The following is a 22,879-nucleotide window of genomic DNA, read 5'->3' as shown; positions in this document are numbered from 1 at the left end:
CTGTGGCGCTTGGATGATCGCCATTGGTTCCCTTGTCATGACCTTGGCCATCCTCTGGTGTGGCATCCACAGGGCCTTAGCCAGGCCTCAAGGACCTGGACAATGACACAGAGGTAGAGCAACCCCAGACCCCCCCCCCCAATAAATGGACAAAGGCCTCAATGTGGATTTGCAACATGCAGGTAGACCTGGCCCCTTCACTGGAGAATAACCTCAACTCTCTGCGTTGGTCCTGGACCGGCAGCTGCCCACTGCTGACATTGAAGCCAATACATTAAGCTGTCTACAGTTGATACCAAAGCCAAACTGTTAACAGAGATTTTGCAACATGTGGCTTTTACTACTGTCCTTGCTTCTGTTCAATGATACCATGATGGATTGCATTACTGCAGCTTAGTCTAAGGTTTGCACTGGTCCTCCAGGAACCTGGTCAATTCCTTGTGGTCACAGATGCTCCTGGGGGCCATCCTTTTTGAAACAAGATCTTACTCTAAAAAGTCTAGAGGGACCATCTTCCACTAGCAAGTTCAATCCAAATGCTTTTCCCTCAGCTCCCCTGATAGAGTCCAAGTGAATTGCTACTTAGAGAAATGTGTGTGCTGTTTTGCTGGCTCTTCACTCAATGACAACTGTATGTCTTTTGGGATAGACCTGTTCACGTGTGATACAGCCTTCTATTTTGTCTACCGCTCTGACCATCTCCCCAACTTTGACTCAAGCCAAGTGGATCATGACTCTTTCCTGTACACAGATGTTATGGCAAGCGAGCAATTGAGATGGCCCCTGAGGCAGAGAAGGGCATGGGCTGCTACTCTTGTTAAAATTCTGGTTCCCAAGAAGGACATGGGAGTTAAGATCTATCTTGGATCTCTGGCTTCTGGAGACTCACCTGTTGAAGTACAGAGTTAAAATGCTGATGCTGGCCAAAGTTCTGTAGTCCTTGGATCCCTGAGACTAGATGGTGTCCTTGGACTTGCAGGACATTTCTTTTCATGCACCAGACCTGCTTCCCACAGGCAATAGTTGTTCACAGTTGGGATAAAGTATTATCAATTCACTGTCCTGTTTTTCAGACTTACCTCAGCCTCCCTGGGTATTCACAAAGGTGATGCTGATGGTTGAACTCCATCTCCGCAGATCAGAGGTACATTAATTTCCGAATGTACATGAATGGCTCCTGATAGCACCATCTCCACAGCTAATTTCAAACCACCTGCAGGGGACAGTTTCTTTGTGGTCCACAGAATCAACCGCACCTACCTAGGTGAACCACTTACGAACTATATGTACCAGAACCCTCAGGGGCAATCCGGAGGGGCTAGCGGTGTGCGATCCATTGCGGTTGATTCTTTGTGGTCCACACTTGTCTTTTCCATCTGTGAACTGAAATCTCATCTTCATCCCACGCAGCGTTACTCTTTATGGGGGACTTACTCGATATGGTGGAGCAAAAGGCATCTGTGCCCCTGCACAGAGTAGGATATTTGGGCAATTATCCTTATGTTTTGTGCACAAGCCCTGGTTCTGGCTCAGATGGTTCTGAGATTTCTTGTCTTCCGGCCTTGTGCATCCTGCTAGTGACTCACATTCATCGGCATGTGTGGGATCTGCAGGGGAGACGTAGGCACCCCCACTGTTGGATCCACTGCAGCCAATTGGACAACATCCACATCTCAGACGAGACAACCCGGGACATACAGAGGAGGTTAACAGACTGAGGTTCAGCAACCTGTTTTCCTATCCTCTTCTGCAGCTCTCAGTTGTGACTGATGCATCATCTCTGGACCACCTAAAGGAGAAGGTTATCAAATCCTCTGATCTTCGATAAAGCACTGGCACCACATCAATATTTGCCTAGACCTCAAGGCTTTTCTGTCTTCCATCAAGGGCAGATCTATTCAGAACCTGATAAAAATACAATTTCTAATGGTACTCAAACAGGCAGTGTAGTGTGGGTCACATGTTCTCTGTCCGGAAGCTCACTGTCTGTGATGGCGACTGGTCCCTCAAGGGATTTCCTTCACGGTCAGTTAACTGGCCGGTTCCCTCATTGTCAAGGTAGATGAGATCAGCAGGCATTTCCTTGAAATTGAGTGGCACCTGCCTCTGGCAATGGGGCAGGACATTTTTGCGATAAGGTATGCTTGTGGTAGATCGGTTTGTTACAGAGAGAATAAGCATAGTCTGGCCTTCTGTGCCATAGAAATTCTTTTTTGAGGTTCTCTCGGGATTGAATTCTTCCTTCAGTGGAACTTGGACCTCCTCTACATGTTTCTGCCACAGCTACTGACCTCATAGCTCCTGAAAAAGGTAAAGATGGACAGAGTGTTCATCATCTTTATAGCCCTGGATTGGGCCGGGGCATCTGGTTGTGTGACCCACTGAATCCAAGCACATGTCCTCCACTTTGACTCCCTCTTCGGGAGGAATTGTTGTACCAGCAGCAGGGCAGGGCACTGTACTTGCACCTTTACAATATACACCCCCATTCATGGAGAGTGAGCAGAACCTGCATTTTCCATAGACTTCTTTAGGCAGGCTACTGCAAACACTGCTGAGCGGAATTGGCGGGAAGCTTGATCTTAGTCCACAGATTGTGCTTTTTGTGATCTAGTGTGAACCCGTTCAGTAGTGTTTGAGAAATTAATGTTAAAAAATAATTGTATATCTGGACTGTTGGGTCTGCAAGAGTCTCGAGAGAGTCTTATGGGAGCTTCAATTTAAAATTAGTGCGCTCCGATTGGCTAAGGGAGCTTATTTCTTTTGGGCCACCTCACTCCTGCAGGAGTGAGCACTCTGATAGGCTGTCAGCTGACAACCATAACAGGTATTAGTGGTTTAGTTCCCAATCCTGAAGTACCCCTCTGGGGCAAAAAACAAAAAAGAATCTGCAATTTATGCCACAATCCCATGGGAATGCCACTGGATCAGGAAAAAAAATTATGTTCAGAGGACTCCTCGTTTAATTAAGAACCATATTCAGTCCCGGAGACCCGACCCCCCAGGGCTCGTTTCATTACTATGGGGAGGGGAACTGTGTGGCCCCCCCATCTCCCAGCCATGTTCGACCTGGGGACTCTATAACCCAGGGCCGGCTCACTTGCCGTGCCCCAGGGAGCCCACCTTTGGGACACAGCAGTCTCGCTGACCGCACTGGCATGGGCAGGAAAGCTTGTGTTTGCTCACGCCTGGCGGGAGCATTTTTTAAACTCCTGCCAAACGGGAGCAAGCACAACCAAAGGTTAAAGTAGCATTATAGTTTGGTGAATATGTCAGCGATACTATTAACATTTTGCACTAAAAAACACAGAAATTCACAAGTTATAGTTAGCATAGCTAACTATACCTTGTGCCCACACCATGCCCTGCTTATGACATCACATATTACATCTCTCATGACATGTTCTATGACATCACTGACATGCCACTTTCCATACCATTTTAAAAAGCTGGTGTGCACAGCTCTAAAATGCATTGAATAGCGTGAGCACCCGCGCAAATTTTAGTGAAAGAGGGCATTAATATTGCAAGCAAGATTTTGGTGAAGTGTAATTTGCGGTCACGTTATACGACTTTTGAGGATGTTGCGCTGAGTAAAGTCCCAAATATAACAATTAAACCTCTGACACGCACAAAGCAGCAGTGCTTAATTTGAGCAGGTGCTTTCAGGTGCTCAGCACCTGCACTTCTTTCACAGGGGCTACAATTTCTGAACCTGCAGGTGGTGGTCTCAATAAAAATTGTTCAATTCAAAATAAAAAGAATAACATACATTGCATGGTGACTGGCTGGTAAATGTTCATAATACAAACAAAGTGGTCCCAGAACATAAAACAATATAGAACAATAACAAATGATTATAAGCTGAATTAAGAGAAAGTTCGCAACATTGTTTTTAATCACAACCAGCAAATCCAATAGATTGGAATTAATTCATAAAATATATAAATATATATACACAACTAGTGCCCCTAAAGGGAAGGAAGGGTCAGGGAGGTGATGGAAAGTGTGGGAAAACTAGACAGGTGACAAATTAATAGTCTGTATGAGCCTTAGTACATAAAACTGGCATATGACCAATGGTTCACAAACAAGTCAATTAAATCTCATGCTTGAGCGAAAATGCAAAATTGGCAAATAATTACAGAAGCTGAGGAGAGGGAAAGTGTGTCGACGTTTCGACCCAAAATCATTGCAGGTACTGGCTGAGACCTTGCTAGAGGGTCTTCATCAGGACGGTGGGGAACAAAATGGGACAGACAATCTTATCATAGATTGTAAGATCCAGGAAGTCAACCTGTTTGACATCAGACTTAAAAGTGAATTTGATAGACAGACCGCGTGTCTAACCATGAATGGAAGGCAGATAGTTGGTTTTGGTCGCCATTCCAGATTAGCAGAATATCATCTATATAGCGGACCCACAGGCCCAGATGATTATGGAAGGGATTCTCTTCCCTTTTTCAGAGATTTCTATCTTAAACCACCGTTTCTGACCATATCTTACGGTGATATATTCTGGTTCTTTCCTGTACAGGACTGTGTTGCCTCTACTACTCAGACGTTCCATCCTCCAGTCATCCTCTGGCTCTCTAATTGTGAGTCATTTACCCCAATTAACACACATGTTTAAGTAATGCTTAGACATCTTTGGCTAATGACCATTTCGGTCTCTCCTTGCTCTACTGCAGTTTCGCTCCCCTGATACCCTACGCTTTCCCCTGAGGAACCGTGCCACAAATAGCCGGATTCCATACGACCTTTTGGTAATCACCCTTTCGACCTACTACAATCATTTGTAAAGAGATATATGGATCATTTTGACCAGTGATTAATTGATTATTATTTTTTGTCTAGATTGTCTGCCCCATTTTGTTCCCCAACGTCCTGATGAAGACCCTCTAGCAAGGTCTCAGCCAGTACCTGCAACGATTTTGGGTCGAAACGTCAACACACCCTCCCTCTCCTCAGCTTCTGTTATTATTTGCCAATTTTGCATTTTCGCTCAAGCATGAGATTAAATTGACTTGTTAGTGAACCATTGGTCATATGCCAGTTTTATGTACTAAGGCTCATACAGACTATTAATTTGTCACCAGTCTAGTTTTCCCACACTTTCCATCACCTCCCTGACCTTTCCCTCCCTTTAGGGGCACTAGTTGTGTATATATATTTATGTATTTTATGAATGAATTCCAATCTATTGGATTTGCTGGTTGTGATTAAAAACAATGTTGCGAACTTTCTCTTAATTCAGCTCATAATCATTTGTTATTGTTCTATATTGTTTTATGTTCTGGGACCACTTTGTTTGTATCATTAATTCACCCAGGTCCCAGTGACTCATTTGGGTAAACCCCCGTGTTCTTTACACTCCCTGGTAAATGTTCATAGGCAGGCCGGCATATGCCTGTCCAGGCAGGCATGATTGTGTATCACCAAGTTAGTGATGATGTCATCAAGCTGATCACAAATCCACTAATTACAGGCAGCACTAGCAGTGACATGACCAGCTGTCCTCAAGCAGCCGCCTGTTCTGCAATAGACCCACTCATACCACACTGATTAATATATGCAAAAAAGCATTTCCATTTGGTGTACATTTTGTTTTTGCACTCGGTGTAGGTAAGAAAGTAAAACACGTCATCTTCTGCTTCTTTAGGAATGACAACAAGAAAACGCAGAGTTCAAAATGGCAGGGACATGTACAGGCTGACGACAGGGGTCACAGGCAGCAGCAGTGTTAGAGATGAGAGACAGCAAGAGTACAGAGGAGAAGAAACAACAAGAGAGGAGAGAGATAAAATGGAGCAAAGTAGAAGAAAAGGAGGAGAGCAAATCAGATACAAAGAGAAAGCAGCCATGATGTGAAGAAGAGAGAAGATAGAATGAAAGAATGTGGAGGACAGGACAGAGGGAAAAAAGCAGACAAATGATAACATGGAGACACAGCTAATCATTGCTAGAGAGTGATAGTAAAGAGCCAAGATCGAGGGGAGAGAGAGCAGAGCATGGATAAAAGTGAAGAGAAAAAGGGCAGGGCTGAAATGAATAGAGGGCAAATCAGAAATACGGGGTGTGACAAAGGTGATAGAAAACAATTAGAGCGGTGAGAGGATAGACTCTTAGAGCAAAGACTTAGGGGACAGGCAACAGATCAAGGTTAGAAGATAGAGACTGAGGCAGTGAGAGTGTTGAAAGTGGGGCTCACCAGAGGAAGACGTGAGCGGTGGCCTCTTTGGCAACATTTTCAGCACCTGCACTTCTTTTTTTACAAATTAAAGCAGTTCACACAAACGAAAGTCTTAAAGACTACTTCCTTTTTTCGCGTACAGGAAATCTACAGTTCCCCAAACACGCAGAACAACATCATTTGACTCCCAGTTGACCAGCCCCTAAATTTACAGAAAAAACAATATATCTGGACATTTTGTACGAAGTTATGAGCTACCCGACTCTAAAAGACTCTGGGAGAATTTGATGTTGTTTCTTTCAGAAAAGGTGCAATCCCAAAGGAAACAGGTATCACTACAAATGCAAGTATGTTCTTTGGGTAGAGGAGGATGGAGACTCCCTTTTAAGAATTTTAATATTCTGACATTTATAAGAGGTCCTACATTGCTTTCAGTACCGATATGGCTAAAGAGACAGATAGCTCTTCTGCCCATGGTGTCTATATTTAAGATGGGTACAAACCTGAACACGCCCATAGTATGGTCCTTCCTTCCTTGCTCTAGACATCAATTCACCAAAATGCCAGGGGGTACAGAAATTGACATCACAGGTCACATGACCCCGATAACACCGATTACCTCACAGGAAGTGAACCCACATGACCTTTGACCTCAACAACAAAACAGGAAATTACATCAGCCAACATTTAACCATATGTGACATTACAGAAAACAGCAGCACATTTTTGACTCTGCAGTGGACTTTCATTGTGCAGTGTTCAGCACACTCACCCGTATACACAGTAAAGGGGTCTTCCGGTGAAAGATGTTACACCAGATCTGAAGCCCCTACAGATGTCATCCAACAGCAACTTTGTAGAATGCTTATAGTTGAATGTTGTTAGTGATGTTGAGCTGGGTATGAGAGAGATGTGTTTTTCTCTTCACTGTATGTCCCTTTACGGTAAAGTACAAAGAAATGCTATTTGTAAAATCTCCAAATACATATGAATAAAACTATATTTCGTCTTGCATGGAATCTGACCGATATGTTGCTGTGTCACTAAAACTGAGCTGTGAGGTTTCACAGAGACATGTTTTGAAAAAATTAAAAGTTAAAATGCCTTAGGGAAGCATTTAACGAGATTGCTGAAGACCAGTGGCGTATCTACAGAGTGGGGAGGGGCAGATGGGGCAGATGGGGCCCGTGCCCCAGCTCTATTTGTCCTGCCTGCCCTAACCACACCACAGCTGCTGAATGCACCAGAAGAGACAAAAACACAACCAGACGCTACACCTTGCCACACACAATCATCTGTCTAACCACCTCTCATTGTAAAGCAATGTTGTTGACTTAAATTGTTTAAATTTAACTTTGTATGTATCCGCGTGTACCACACCCCAGCGCAAGAAATTAAAACTTCGTAAGCCGGTTTCTGGAGTGTCGGTCAGTTACATATAGAAGTAAGAGAGTGAAAAAATTAGAGGTGTTGAAGACGGTTGCGCCAATCACCAGGCACCAATGGCGTGCGATTGCCCGACCGCAACCACTGATTGAGAGAGGACGAATATGTATGTGTGCGTGTATATACATATATATGTCTTACAGTTGCTCCCACATACATACACATACATACATACATACACATACACACATATTCACATGCACCAGGGTCCCAGCTTGGGCCGACATGTGTACAAAAGGAAAAGTAAGGGGGGCCAAACGGCCCCCTCCTCAAGCCTTGACAGGCCCCAGGTACCTCATCCCCTGGGGCTGATTTATTTACTAAAAAGGGGTGGGGGGTCGTGGGGTCCGCCTCCCTGAGCCATTACAGGCCCTGAGTAGCCATCTCATGGGCCAAATCCTACAAAAAAGGGAAGGGAGCAATGCAATCCTCATCCATGAGTCTTGAAAAGCCCCTGAGACCCCATTCCCCCTGGGCCAATAAACTTTTGAAAAGGGGGGGCACTCAGCTCTTCTCCCTGAGCTATTAATGGCTCCAGGGACCACATCCCCTCCTCCAGGGGCTAGCTCACTTGCTGTGTCCCGGGAAGCCCACCCAGGCACACAGCAGTTTCCCTGCCCACACCGTTGCGGGCAGAGAAACTTGTGTTTGCTCCCACTTGGCGGGAGCATTTTTTAAACTCCCGCCAAATGGTGGAAAACACAAAGGCCGCTCCCAGCTGGCAGGAGCTTTAAAAATGCTCCCGCTGGCTGAGAGCAGACATAGATCTGCTTTCCTGCCCGCGATGCGTGAAAGGGGAAAGCTCTAAGACTAGAAATCTGCTTGCAGAGTGTGAAGGTTAGGTGAGTCAGAAGGGAAACTTTGGCTAGATAGAGTCTTACATTAGGCATTGCAGAATGTAAGTAACTTACTCATTTGATAGAGACTTCCAGACGCAGGTTCCCTACCTTAGAATAGATACCCAAGCAATAACTCCCCAGAGGTGGGTCTGCAAACCAATCTCACATGAGGAAGTCCTGCAGGACCGAACGGACAAAGTGCTCATTCTTACGGACAGGCTGTCCAGACAGTAGTGTTTGATAAACGTGTACCCGTTGCAATCTAGCAGATGTCCAGGACCAGATCTTCATGAGCTAACGCAGTAGTTGCAGCTTTAGCTCTGGTGGAATGAGCACGCCAACCATCAGGGGATTGCTTTTTAGCCAGTGTATAAAAGATTTTGATACAGAGAATAATCTATCACAAGATGGTCCTTCTCTGTACGGCCCGTCCCGTCTGAAGAGCTTGTCATCCACCCGGAACGCTCATGTGTGATCAAGGTAGAACAACAATGCTCTTTTTAGGTCAAGGTGGGAAGTTGCTCTACTTCTTTGGAGGGATGAGGTGGAGCGTGAAAAATATGCAGTGATGATTGGCCTACATAAAATGGAGAGACCACTTTCAATAGGAAGGAAGCTTCGTATGAAGCACCAGTTTGTATGTATAGATGTTAAGATAAGGAGGCTTAGAGAACGAGGCCTGAAGTTCACTGACCCTCCATGGAGATGTTATTGCAACCAGGAAGGTTGTTTTGATGGTAAGGAGCCTGAGTGGACAATTGTGCAAAGGTTCAAAGAGAGCACACATAAGCAAAGTGGGGACACGATATGGGTCCCTCTGGGGCATAACAAAGGGAGAAGGTGGAAACAACAAATGTTGTAAACCTTTGAGAAACCTATTTACAATAGGGGGTTTCAAGAGGGATGGCTGATCATGCAACTGCAGAAAAGCAGAAATGACAGAGATAGCCCTTCAGAGTGCCAAGAGCAAATCCCTGCTGGGCAAAGGCAAGGATTAACAAGAGAACCTTAGAAAGGAAGCAGAAAGGGGATCAATTTGTCTTTCTGTACATCATGCCACAAATGTTGCCCAACTGCAGGTATAAACCATCTAGGTGGAGAGAAGCTAGGCTGCCAAGATAATGTCACAGACTTCTGGAGTAAGGTCGAACGCTGTTAACTGTTGCCACTCAATCTCCATGCAAGAAGGCAGAGTGTTGACAGGTTTGGGTGGAAAGCCCTCTCCTGGTGCTGCAACAGACGATCCTCCTGAAGGGGCAGCCTGATCAGAGTACCTATGGCTGTGCTCAACAGCACAACATACCAGACTCTCAGTGCCCGGTCCAGGGCCAAAAGGATGACTTGGGCCTGGTTGTTCCTGATCTTCTTGAGAACTCTGCACAGGAGTAGTATGGGCAGCAAGGATTACACAGGAGGCCTGAGCTCCACTTGAGATGATCTCAGAGCGATAACTGTCTTGGAAACTCCAGTGCGTAGAACTGATGACATTGCGTTTTGTCAGCAGTGGCTAACAGATTTTACCAAAACTTTTCACACTGATGAATGACACCTTGCACCACCTTTGTATGGAGACGCCATTTATGATTTGCGAGCCATCTTCAGCTGAGTTTGTCTGCTCTGGTGCTCAGAGAGCCCGTCAGATGTTGAACCACCAGGGATATTCCCTGCTGTTCCAGCCATGTCCAGCGATGCAGGGTGTCTTGACAAAAGGTACACAACCCCAATCCGCCCTGTTTGTTGCAGTACCACATGGCATTATTGTGGACTGTGAACCCCATGAACTAGCCTTCGCTGGATGGAGGGTAGAAAGGCTTTCAATGCCAAATCGTATAGCACGCAGCTCCAATAGGTTGACATGGAGCTTGGCTTCTGCAAGAGACCAGAGTCCTCTAATCTCCACCGCCCCCAGATGGCCACCCTATCCCGGAAGAGACAAATCAATTACCACTGTAAGATCTGGGTGGGAAAGGGAGAGGGGTTTGCTGCTGACCCAATTGCCATTTGTCAGCCACCACGACAGGTCTTTCACAGTGCCCTCTGATATCTGAACCAGTTTAGTGAGATTTCCTTGATCCTGAGCCCATTGGAACTTCAGGTCCCACTGTAGAGCCTGCATGTACCACCATGCATGGTCCAACAGCAGGATGCAGGAGGCCATAAGGCCCAACAGCCTCAGAGTAATTCTCACCAAAATCCAGGACAGAGGCTGAAACATTGGTATCATAGCCTGAATATCCTGGACTCTTTGTTCGGGAGGATAGGCCTGAAACTGCACTATGTCCAGAACTGCTCCAATGAAAAGGAGCATCTGAGAGGGAGTCAGGTGCGACTTCAGCACTTTGATAGTGAACTCCAGGGAATGCAGGAGGTTCACTGTAGTCTGGAGGTGGGAGACAACTGCTTGGGATGAGTCAGTCGTCGAGATAGGGAAAGACTGGAACCCCTGATCTCCGCAGATGGACTGCGACCACCGCCATCACCTTTGTGAACACCCGATGGGCACTGGTAAGGCCGAAGGGGAACACGGCAAACTGAAAGGTCTCATGGCCCATTGTAAACTGCAGGTAGCGACGATGGGTAGGCAGGACGGGGTATAAAAATAGGCATCCTGCAAGTCCAGCGCTACCATCCAGTCTCCGGGGTCAAGGGCAGACAGAACCTGAGCTAGGGTGAGCATCTTGAACTTCTCCTTGTCAAGGAAGTAGTGGAGGGCTTTGAGAGCGAGGATAGGAAAAAGGCCTCAGTCCTTCCTTGGGACGAAAGAAAAGTTTATTTCTGGCTTGGGAACCCTCTCTATAGCTCCCTTGGCCAACAGAGTCTTGACTTCCTCACAGAGTAAGACAAGATGTTCCTCGGTCAGGCGATTGTACACTGGAGGTATGGATGGATGGGTCACTTCGAAGGGGAGGGAGTAGCCCCTTTGGACTATTTGCAACACGCACCTGTCTGAGGTGATGTTTTGCCAGTGGTGGTGATAATGGCGTATTCTACCACCAATTGGCCATGAATGATCCTGGGAGATCAGACTAGGAGGGCTTTGGAGGAGAGCAAGGAATTGTGGCTTGGCACAATTATCTGGCCTCCCTCGGGGTAAACCACATCCTCGGCCCAAGAGGTTGCAGAACTTGCAGGGCCCTCTTGCCAGAAAAGGGTTGGTGCAGCTGGTAGCCCCTTCCGTAGCCACGAAAGGAGCGAAAAGCAGGTGGACGCCCAACCGCCTCCATGTCGTCAGAAATGAAGATTGGGGAGGAGACGCCGGCGACCTCGGCTGCGGACATGGCGCCGGGGAAGGTCGCTGTGAAGGAGTGACCTGTGCCGGTCCGGACCCGGGAATAGGTCCAGTAGGAGGCCATGGGGCCGGAGCCAAAGATGCTGAACCCACAGATACTCCTTCATCCAACAGTGGCGGCTACTAGGGATTGGAATGGTGGGGGTTCAGGGGAGATGGCGACGGGGAGGGTTTTGAAAATATATATTTTTTAAACCGCTCTTACCTTTTCTCCAGGGGCCACATCGCTCCTCTGCTTCTCTGCTCCTCTTGACTCCAGACCAGAAGAAGCTGCAGAAGCTCCCAGAAACACAGCCTCCCCAGAGCCAATTACAGCGCTGCAATGCAGAGTTGTGATTGGACTGAGCACCGTGAATCAGCGCTTAGATCAGGACACGGAGCCTGTGCATATTCCCTACCAGGATGTCCGTTACAGACTGTTAGGGAATATGCAAAGTGCGCATGACTGCTTGGCTGGCCAAAATGGCTGGCCAAAATGGCTGGCCAAGCTGTCATGTGCACTTGATGTGCATAGTCCACTCCTCTTCCCACCCTGAGCCACCAGAGCCACTCCGCCTTAACCCAGCCTGCAGAAACCACAAATAAAACGATAATAACCTTGTTATAATTATTTTATTTTCCCCTGTTCACTTCTCTAAAAGTATTGGGGCGATGCTCCTCCGCCTTAGCGAAAGAGCTGCCGCTGTCATCCAAGCTTGCGGGCCCGAAGACACGCCGGCAGGGTCAGGCCGCCCAAATATGTCGCACATGGTGTCATAGACCTCCTTCAGTTGGGTGGGTCGCTCCTTGACCCAGGAAGGGAGGGAAATGTGTAGCCGACCCAGGCACCTGCTCCTTGAGCGCTGAGGTTCCTCCATCTCATCAGGCGATGGATGTGGCAAAGTCGAAGAATACTTCGACATTTTGTGTTTCTTGTGACGCCTCTTACCTGACGACTTGGAAGAAGAGGACTTCGATTCTCCTGGCGGTGCTCGGACCTTTCTCCTGACCGAGACCGAGATCGACGGGATGACCTCCAAGGTGCGGGACGCAATTGGAGCACGACTTTGTGTTGTGGTCACGCTCCAGGCACCAGAGAAACACTAAGTGGGGTTCCGTGACTGACATGACGAGGTGACAGGTGCCATACGGCTTGAACCCTAAGGTCTTCTTGCTACACATCCATAGCACACCAAAAAGAGTCGACAAAAAGTTGAAAAAAGTCTGTAAAAAAATGACAGGGTAAGCTTTATTTGACGGATCTGCACTGGCTGGCAGTTATATTGATGTTGCGGATGTCACGACAATGAACACGACGCCACGCAGAGTTGCCCGATGCCACCTACCAGAGTGCAGGGGTACTGCTACAAAAAAAATTCTGGATCCAGCCTGATGCCTGGAAGTTCAAAGGTAAGGATTCCGCAGCTAGATGTCTCTATCAGATAGTTATGTTACATAATAGCAGTGTTTAATATTGATGCTTCAGACTGAAATCTCTGTACATATTGTGAAAGGGATCCTGCATTTCTCAGTGGCATAATACTATAAGATGGGGAATATCTACCACTCTGGTCACATGAACGCATGTGTTAGTTATGTCTTGCTACATGTGCTGGCAGCCCAGCCAAGTGCCTCTGTGTCAAACATACTGATCTCTTCTAACACTTTATTTGGTCTGCTCAGATATCAGACAACCCTCCATGAACTCTGAATTGTTCTGTGCGCATGCGCCTTCTGCATGCATGTTTCTAGTTTCTAAGTCCATTTGACCTCATTATATGTAACCTTTTATCTCCAATTTCTGGCCCTCATCAAAATTACGTGATCCAAAATAACTCAGCCGAAAGGTTGTGTTTTACTCGGAGACTGAAAAAATGGGGGCAAAATGAAATGAGGAATAACCAGGAGAATCAGACTGGAATGTTGAATTCTCCAAGTAATACCTAATTTCCAAGGGGAGCTTCAGTACCCACAGCATAATATGCTATAACTCCATCCCGCCTCCCAGAGTTATCTATGGCCACACTATTTAACTCAGAGGGGACTTCTTGGTGGCACTGTATGGCTCCATTTACACTTACTGTTGTCTGCATAGAACTGATGACAGTCCTTTATGTACCCCCCCCTTCACCCTTTGGTCTGCGTGGACCTTGCAACAGCCCTGTGTTACCTGATCTTACCGTCTGCATGGACTTCGTAGCAGCCTTGCCTGACCTGACCACCCTATGGTAAGCATTAACGTCATAACAGTCTTTACTTACTTAACATCATCCTATGGTCAGCATAACCCCCACTGCATCCTTGACTATCTAGACTTCCTCCTATGGTCGGCAAGGACCTCACTGCAGCTGTGCCCGACCTGAGTTCACCCTGTGGTCTGTATGGACTTCGCAACCACAATGCATGACCTGTTTGTACCTCTAACTAAAAGCTACATAAATATTAGCGGAGAAATGACCAACCACATTGAGGCTGTTCCCTTCGATACCAATGGTAAATGGTTGGTATGCTTGGACATAGAGTACTGTTAAACCTATATTCTGCAAACGGAAGGCATCAGGTTGAACACTGATTTACTGAACACAGATCCACGACCAGTGACAGTGCCAACTAATTTTATTATAGAATTGCTCAATCTTGCCCTAGCCAAAAATTATTTTGAATTCCATGGGACCTACAATCTGCAGATCAAAGGACTTCTCTTGCCTCCACCTTTATGATTCCATGAGTTAATGATTTTGAGTCCAAATACAGGTATGACCATGAGCCAAATCCCTTCCATCATCACATATATCTATGGAAGAGATTCATAAACAACCTATTTTTTGTTTGGAATGGTGATAAGCCAACGCTCGTGAAATCTTTGGAATAGATAAACTACATATCCGCGGACCTACCTTTCACTTCGCATCATAGTAACAGCTTGAATGCTTTTCTGGACCTCACTATCTCTGTTTATGGTGGCTATTTAGGGCCAGGTTTGTATCGAAAACCCAAAGAACCCAATACATTGCTTCAAATTTCCAGCAATCATCCAAGCGCTCTTAAAGACATATTTCCTTTTGGTCAATTTCTGCGTATTCGTAGAAACTGTAAGTGGAGGGAGGATTACTTCTAAGAGGCTGATGTTTTGAGTTAAAAAAATCTCAAGTTAGAGGCTACCCCCGTAAATTGATCTGAAAATCCCTCAAGAGAGCTTGGTATTGTCTCCATGAATACCTACCTACCCTCAACGAAGAGAAATATACTGAAAGGATATGTGTTACAACATTTTGCACACAAAGTCATTTAATCACCCCAAAAATTAAAAACACATTTGCCCCATATCAATTCCATTAACCTTTCAGAACACCCCCAATGTTATCCTTTAAAAAAGATTTTTTTAAATTAATGGGACCATTTAGTTCATGCTGGCATAAAAAAGAAATAAAGTAATTTGGCATAATTTCTAGGAAATCAGAAAATAAATTATGGGACACCATCGATGTGAAAACGGTGTTATGTGCAGTTTCACAGGTAATAATACGGAATTCAAGTGTGGGGAAATCACATTCCCTCAGGTACTAAACCAATTGAAAGCCTACCAATGTTATTTATGCTATCTGGTGGCCAGGTAAGGAGTAGTTTATGTCCTGTAACTCCAGTTCTGTAGTAGGGGTATCTCTGTTATAGTCATAATCTAGTGAATAGTCCCGCCCATATGCGTGGACCCCGGAGCAATCAAAAATAATCTCTTAAATCGTCAAAAATTGCAGACCTGCACAGACACTTGAGAGAGAATTTAAAGACAGATAATGCAGCCTGGCTACACTGTCCAGTACTTCAACTAGAAATTCCACCAAAAACCCACAAACAGCACAGCCTGTCCAGTGTTCTCTACAGAGAAAAATCTTCCCCTACCAGCAAAAGCCTCTGGAATGATAGAGAGAAAGGAGTGGACAGACAAGCCCCATAGGCTGCCATTATGTGGCTCAGAACAGGATACTGTGCCTTTAAGAGAACTTTCCAGGACTCTCTCAGTATCCCAGAATGCACAGCAGGTCCCTTTTACTTTCAGTTCTTTTTGAAGGCGTAACACGCCAGACCTGTAGCATTCCTTACATGAATATCTTTCTCCACCGGGGAAGAGGGCGGGCGCTTATGACTATAACAGAGATACCCCTACTACAGAACTGGAGATCCAGGACAGAAACTACTCCTTCTGTAGTAGGGGATCTCTGTGTATAGTCATAATCTAGTGAATAGAATGGCAAGCCCATCCCCACACCAAAGCGGCGGTGGAGAGAAGAGAAATAACACCACTACTGTGTGAACAGATTTCGCAGCGAAGCCTGCCCAACCTGAGCATCTGTCCTGGCATCAGAGTCCAAACAGTAATGCTTAGCAAAGGTATGGACCGACTTCCAAGTGGCCGCCTTGCAGATTTCTGCAATTGGAATATTACGCAGCAATGCAGTCGTGGCAGCTTTGCCCATGGTGGAATGAGCCTTAGGTCTACTCCCTAAGGTCTTATTAGCCTTCTGGTAACACAATTGTATACAGGACACAATCCACCTCGAGATGGACTGTTTTGAGGTAGCAAGACCGGTCCTGACTGATCCATAATTGATAAACAATTGTTCTGACCTACGAAAATCTTTGGTTTTATCCAGATAAAATTTCAACACCCTCCTAACATCCAGGGAATGCAGAGACCTTTCCGCTGGAGACGAAGGATTCTGAAAAAACGTAGGTAAAGTTATGGTCTGGCTAACATGGAAATCAGAGATAACCTTAGGAAGAAATTTAGGGTGAATACGAATAACAACCTTAGCAGCCAGAAATACAGTATAAGGTTCTTGGCAACACAACGCCTGAATTTCACTCGCCCTGCGGGCCGATGTGATGGCCACGAGGAACGCCGCCTTCCAGGACAGGTGCTGCAACAAAGCCTTATGAATAGGTTCAAAAGGCTCCTTCATCAGTCTGGACAGCACCACATTCAATTCCCATGAAGGCGAAGGAAGCCTGACAGGAGGGAACACTTTCTTCAAGCCTTCCAAAAAATCTTTGATCACAGGGATCTGAAAGAAGGAAGTCTGTGAAGGGCATTTCCTGTCGGCAGTCAGCGCAGCGAGATGAACCTTAATGGAATGGAAATTAAGGCCAGACCGCGCCAAATATAGAAGGTACGGAAGGATGACATCCTCCTTACATGTCGTTGGATCATAGTTCTTGGACTTGCACCATATGCAGAATTTATTCCACTTGTAAGCATAGGAAGTCCTAGTGGAAGGTCGCTTAGCCTCCTTCAGTATGTCCATACAATCTTCTGGTAGATTCAAATGGCCATATTGCACTATCTCAGGAGCCATGCCGCCAAACTCAAAGACGAGAGGTTGGGGTGCAACATCTGCCCTCCGAACTTCGTGAGAAGGTCCGGCCGGCACGGCAGCTGTATCGGAGGAAGGAGAGACCGGTGAAGCAGGTCCGTGAACCACCACGGCCTGGGCCATTCCGGGGCAATCAGGATCATCCGCGCCCTGGACTGAGACAGCTTGATGAGCACCGCCAGAATCAGGGGAATGGGTGTAAAAGAGTACAGAAAGCTGTTCGACCAGTTGATCTATAGCGCATTCCCCAGCGTCCCCTGCTGGTCGTACTTGGAGGCGAAGTCTCGGCATTTGCTGTTTTCGGCGGTGGCGAACAGATCTACGTCTGGAGTCTCCCACCTTGCGAAGACTTCTCCTAGTACTTCGTCGTTTATGACCCATTCGTGGTTTTTCTGAATCAGTCTGCTCAGTGCGTCCGCCTGAACATTCTGCACACCTGGTAGATGGATAGCCGTTATCGTCAGTCCTCTGGCCAGAAGCCATCGCCAGATCGCCTGCGCCACCTGCGACAGAGTGCGTGATCTCGAGCCCCCCTGCTTGTTGAGGTAATACATCGTGGTTGTATTGTCCGTCTGTACAAGCAGAGAGTTGGTCTGGAAAGACGGATGAAAGGCCTTCAGTGCCAAGTGAACAGCTCTGAGTTCCAGGAAATTGATGTGATACGTGGACTCCGTCGGGGACCAGGTTCCTTGAATCTGTAAGTCTCCGGAGTGCGCCCCCCAGCCATGGAGAGACGCATCCATCACAATAGTCTGTGTGGGAATGTCCTTGTGGAAGGGAACCCCTCTGAGGAGATTCTCCGCTGAACACCACCACTTCAGAGACTGAAGAGCATGCAGAGACAGTCGTATCTTGTCGTCCCAAGACCCTTTCCTCTGATCCCACTGATCCTCCAAGCACTCCTGCAATGGTCTCATGTGCAGCCGTGCGTGAGGAAGATACAAGAGGCCATCGACCCCAGTAGAGAAGACACGGTCCTCACTGTTGTAGATGGAGCGGTCATAAGAGCCTGAGCCTTCCGAAGGAGTGATAATCGTCTCTCCTCCGAAGGAGACATGCTTGCTGACAGCGTATTGATGGAGGCTCCCAAGTACTGTATGCACTGGACCCGAGTATTGACAGACTTGGACATGTTGATGTGCAACCCCAGCTTGTTCAAGAGAACGCACCCCTTCTGGAAGTGCGCTTGAGCTTGAGAGAAGGAGGAGGCCTTGATCAACCAATCGTCCAGGTACGGGTAGACGAACACCTTGTTCTTCCTCAGGTGTGCAGCTACCACTGCCATGCACTTCGAGAATGTTCTGGGTGCAGATTTCAGCCCGAATGGCAGTACTGTGTACTGATAATGATTGGCGCCGACTTGGAATCGCAGGAATTTCCTGTGTTTGCGTGCAATGAACTGTCGAGATTGCCAGTAGCGCAAGAATAAACAAAACGACACTAACCTTTTTCTTGTGCCAGGACATCTTTCAATTCTCCTCTCAATCCTTGGTAGAACAATGTAATACGTTTTGCAGGAGGCCAGTCTGTTTCGACTATAAGCCGATTGAAGGCAGTAATGTATGTCAACAGGTCTTGGGAGCCTTGTCGTAATGTCAACAATTCCCTATCAAGGGTCATCATGTGCGATTTCCTATCGAATAGTTTCCGCAGTTCCAAGCAAAAATGGGGGAAATTGTGCAACACAGGATCATTCTTTTCCATCAATGGAATAGTCCAGCTCGCCGCATTGCCACCCATATAGGACATCATGAATGCAGTCTTGGCAGGGTCATCGTGGAACACAACAGGTTTACATAAAAAATGTAGTCTGCACCGATTAAAAAATGTTTCACATTTTCTGGGGTCCCCATAAAATCGCTCAGGAGGTGCCAATGGAATCCCAGTATTTTGAATAACATGAACGGTGTGTGCAGGATCAGTAGGAGGAGATGTAGTGGGAGGACGCACAAAAAACCCACCCCCCTGGGCACCTGAAGATGGAGTTTGTGTGGGTGATACGGGAGGAGGCAGTGTAGCTGGTTTAATATAAGAAACCCCTCCAGTTCCTCTGCGTGTAAGTCCTGCTACTTTCCTGCGTAGAGTGCCTACTTCTTTATACAGTGTTTGATTTTCCATATGTGATGATTGCACCTCTTGTTGCAAAGCAGCCAGGCTTTCCACCACTGAGGCCAATACCACATTGACGTCCATCGTCTAGGCCAGGTGTGTATACTTGGGCTTGTCAATCTGTCGAGATTGCCAGTAGCGCAAGAATAAACAAAACGCCACTAACCTTTTTCTTGTGCCTAGCAGAAACAATGACGGAAGATATGCCTCCCAATTCCTCCTAGCACAACCCCCCCACAGAAGAAGGCAATCCTCCTGTGTGGATTTGTACCCAGGGGAAAAGGGAAGTGGGTAAAATAATAAACTTGCTGTAGAGTCTGTATTTCCCTCAAGGTCTGGTCAAAGGAACTGCTCGATACCAGGATGGAGGTCAACACTGCAGTAAGGGATGACAAGGCAGAAGATATAACATCTATTCTCCTTGTCTCCTAAACAAATTATTAATGTTCGTCCTCCCTACTCACCAGACTTCCTTACAGCAAAAACAAGGTAATTGCGCACTTGTAGCTTCAAGGCAACCAGGAACAGAAATAATAAAGATAGTACAATCCCACTCATACGTTTCTTTTAAGGCCAGCACACTGCCAGATACGTAGTCTGAAATGGCAGCAAGAACACGTGTCTTTTCACAGTCACCAAGGCAACAACACCAAGTAGGACTTCCTTCCGCAGAAATACGAGCGTTGTAAATGTTTCACACCACAGGTTCAAAGATTACCCCATCGGTACTTATAATCAGTGTTACTTATCAAATGAATACGTAGCAGCAGAAGAGAAGGGGTAGAAGCGGTAATCGTAACTGAATCCTCAAAACAATCACCGGTAATAAGCCCCTGAAAGGAATTGTAACAAACGCGTCTATTCTGTCAGTCGCGTTCTCTGTCAATTTCCTTTCTCGCTCGCAATGCAACTTAAACGCACAGCAGCGTGTTTAAAGCACTGCGGCTTTTCTTTTTCTAATCACACGTTTCTGTGTCCAAGCGGAGGAGGCGAGCCCGCACTCTCTCCGCCTAAAGTACCTGTGAGTTCAATTCAAAAGGGTTTCCCAAAGGCTCCAAATGTCACGGATATAATCAGGCAGCGGCTCCAATTCTTCAAGCTGAATTCCGGCGGGGAACACCATCCGCCATTCCAAGAGTAACAGGTTGATTGATAAGCACCTGCCCAGAGGAAAGGAGGTGCTTTTGTAAGATCCGCCCAAGGTCTCCACATATCCTGCCCCTTGGCATGCTGGTAACTGTAGTCTTTCTGCTGCTCTCCCTTGTACCATGACAGTACGTTAAACAACGGCGTTTCCCAGGATAGTTCAGTTTCTGAACTCGTGACCACGAGATCGCTACATGAACACATGGAAGTACGCATCCTGTAGGTCTATAGCATATAGCCAGTCTCCCTGTTGGAGCTGAGGATAAATCTGATGCAACGACAGCATGCAAAATTTCTCTCTGCGAATCCACTTGTTTGCTTGTCGCAAATCCAGAATGGGCCTGAACTCGTTCTTGTCCTTCTTGCGAACCAGAAAGAATCGTGAGTACAGACCTCTTCCCCTTTGAGACAGAGGTACGTCTTCTATCACCCTTTTCCTTAACAAGGTATCGGCCTCCGCCTGAAGCTCGCGCAGCTAAAACTGCGAGCTGACTAGTGGAATTGCTGGAGGTGGGCTGGAGAACCGAAGACTGTATCCATTGCAAACAATATTCAGCACCCACTTGTCCGGAGTAATTTTTCTCCACTCTGCCAGAAAAAAATTTAACGCTTCCCCCCACCGGAGTGGGTAACGGATGCAGGGGAAGCAACCGCTCAGGGCCTAGACCCAGCCGGGCCTTTGTTCGCCGCTGCGGACTGCTGGCCGCCTTTGCCCCTCTGGCGCTACTGGAAGGGCCTCCGGAACTGCTGCTGCTGTTGTTGCTGCTGCTGTCCCGAAGCCTGCCCTCGCCCTCTGCCCTGCGCCCGAACCGTCTCTGGAATGGGCGGTAGGTCTTCTTCTCCTTGGGCTTCTCCAACCCAACAGCCGTCAGGGTCTCGGGCTCCGCTTTCATGCGGGCCATCTCGTCGTTCGCATGCTTGCCAAACAGGGTTTCCCCCGAGAAAGGCAGGTTGGCCACCCATTGTTGAGCCTCTGGCTTGAGAGATGTAAGGCGAAGCCAAGCGTGGCACCATTGGTTGACACCATGGCAATACCCATGTGCCGCCAGAAGAGACACATCAGCAGCCGCGCTGATGAGTTGGTTCGACACCAGCATCCCCTCATTTATAATCTCCTGAAAGTCCTCTTTCTTCTCTCGTGGCAGGAGCTCAGCGAATTGCTGGAGGGACTCCCATGGGGCTCGATCGTATCACCCTAGCAAAGCCACGGCACTTGCCTCCTTCATTGCAGTAGACGCCGTCCCACAGACCTTCCTGCCTGCCGAGTCTAGCTAGCAGCTCTCCTTATCAGGAGGCACTGTAGACGATGGGGTGGTGGCATGCTGCTTCTTAGCCGCCATCACTATGACCGAGTCCGGTGTCGGATCCATCCTAAGAAAAGCCGGGTCAGAATCCGGAACCCAGTACTTCTTGAGGAGCCTGGAGGGAGCCGCCTTAGTCACCGCTGGAGTGTGAAACAACTCCTCAGCGGGCTCCACCAATCCTGGTTTTAGAGGCAGCAACGGTCGAGATAGGTGCTTTTTATGTAGCGTCTTGAAAATCACGGACGTCGTGGGCGTAGGCACCGTCACCGTGATGCCCAACTTAGCCGCACCCCTCAGCAGAACATCTTGGAATGAGACAATGTCGTCTACAGGAGACACCCTCGTCCCAGGGGATTCTGACAAAGTCGGCGAGTAGTCCCTTGCCCCAGAGGAGTCCGTGTGGGACCTTGATCTGCGCCTCCTGTGGCGTCGCCTTGATCTCGTCGACGACCGGTGACGACTCCGCAATCTCCCCCTCTGGCCGGAGTGAGAGCGCGATCTCCTCTGTTTCGGACGTTCCAGAGGCCTCAAAGGAGTAGGTGACTGTGGCCTGACCGGGGACCTCGGTCGAGGAGTCCCCTTAGGCGGCGTCAGGTATTGTGGTAGTGAAGCCGTCCTCGGAGGAACCGCAGGCGGTCCACAAGGCGGAAGCAGAGGATGAGAATGAGGAGGAGGTGGCTGTGGAAGCGAAGGCGGAGTGGGAGTCCGCGGCGGAGGTTCCTTGGGCAAGGGAGGGGGAGGCGACCTCGGCTTAGGAGGTGTAAATACCTCAGAGTACACCGAGCTCGGTGACTCGCTCTTCTTCCTAGGCGGAGGCGATGGAGAGGCAGAGTCTCCTATCGGCGAACGTCGCCGGTGCCCCCCAGTGGACCCAGAATGACTCCTGGCGCCAGAACTCCTTCTGTGCTTCTTTGGCGTCGAAGAACGTCGCCTCGACTTCGACCGTCGTTCTCTCGATGTCATACGCCTCCTTCATGATGGCGAACGCCTCTTCTCGACGGTGAACACCTTCTCTTCGACGGCGAACACCTCCTGGACGACGAGCGTCTCCTCGACGCCGAACGCCTGCGAGACTTAGACGTCCTCCTCGACGTCAAGGATCCCCTCGACGCCGACCTCCTCGTCTTCGCCGACGGCGAATGGCGGTGTCGCCTCGACGGCGAGTGCGACACCGGGCCGCCTCTCGACGTAGAGGACTCGAC

The sequence above is a fragment of the Lissotriton vulgaris genome, chromosome 10 (genome assembly GCF_964263255.1).
Source record: "Lissotriton vulgaris chromosome 10, aLisVul1.2, whole genome shotgun sequence".
NCBI lineage: Eukaryota > Metazoa > Chordata > Amphibia > Caudata > Salamandridae > Lissotriton > Lissotriton vulgaris.
Note: the sequence above shows the minus strand (reverse complement) of the source record.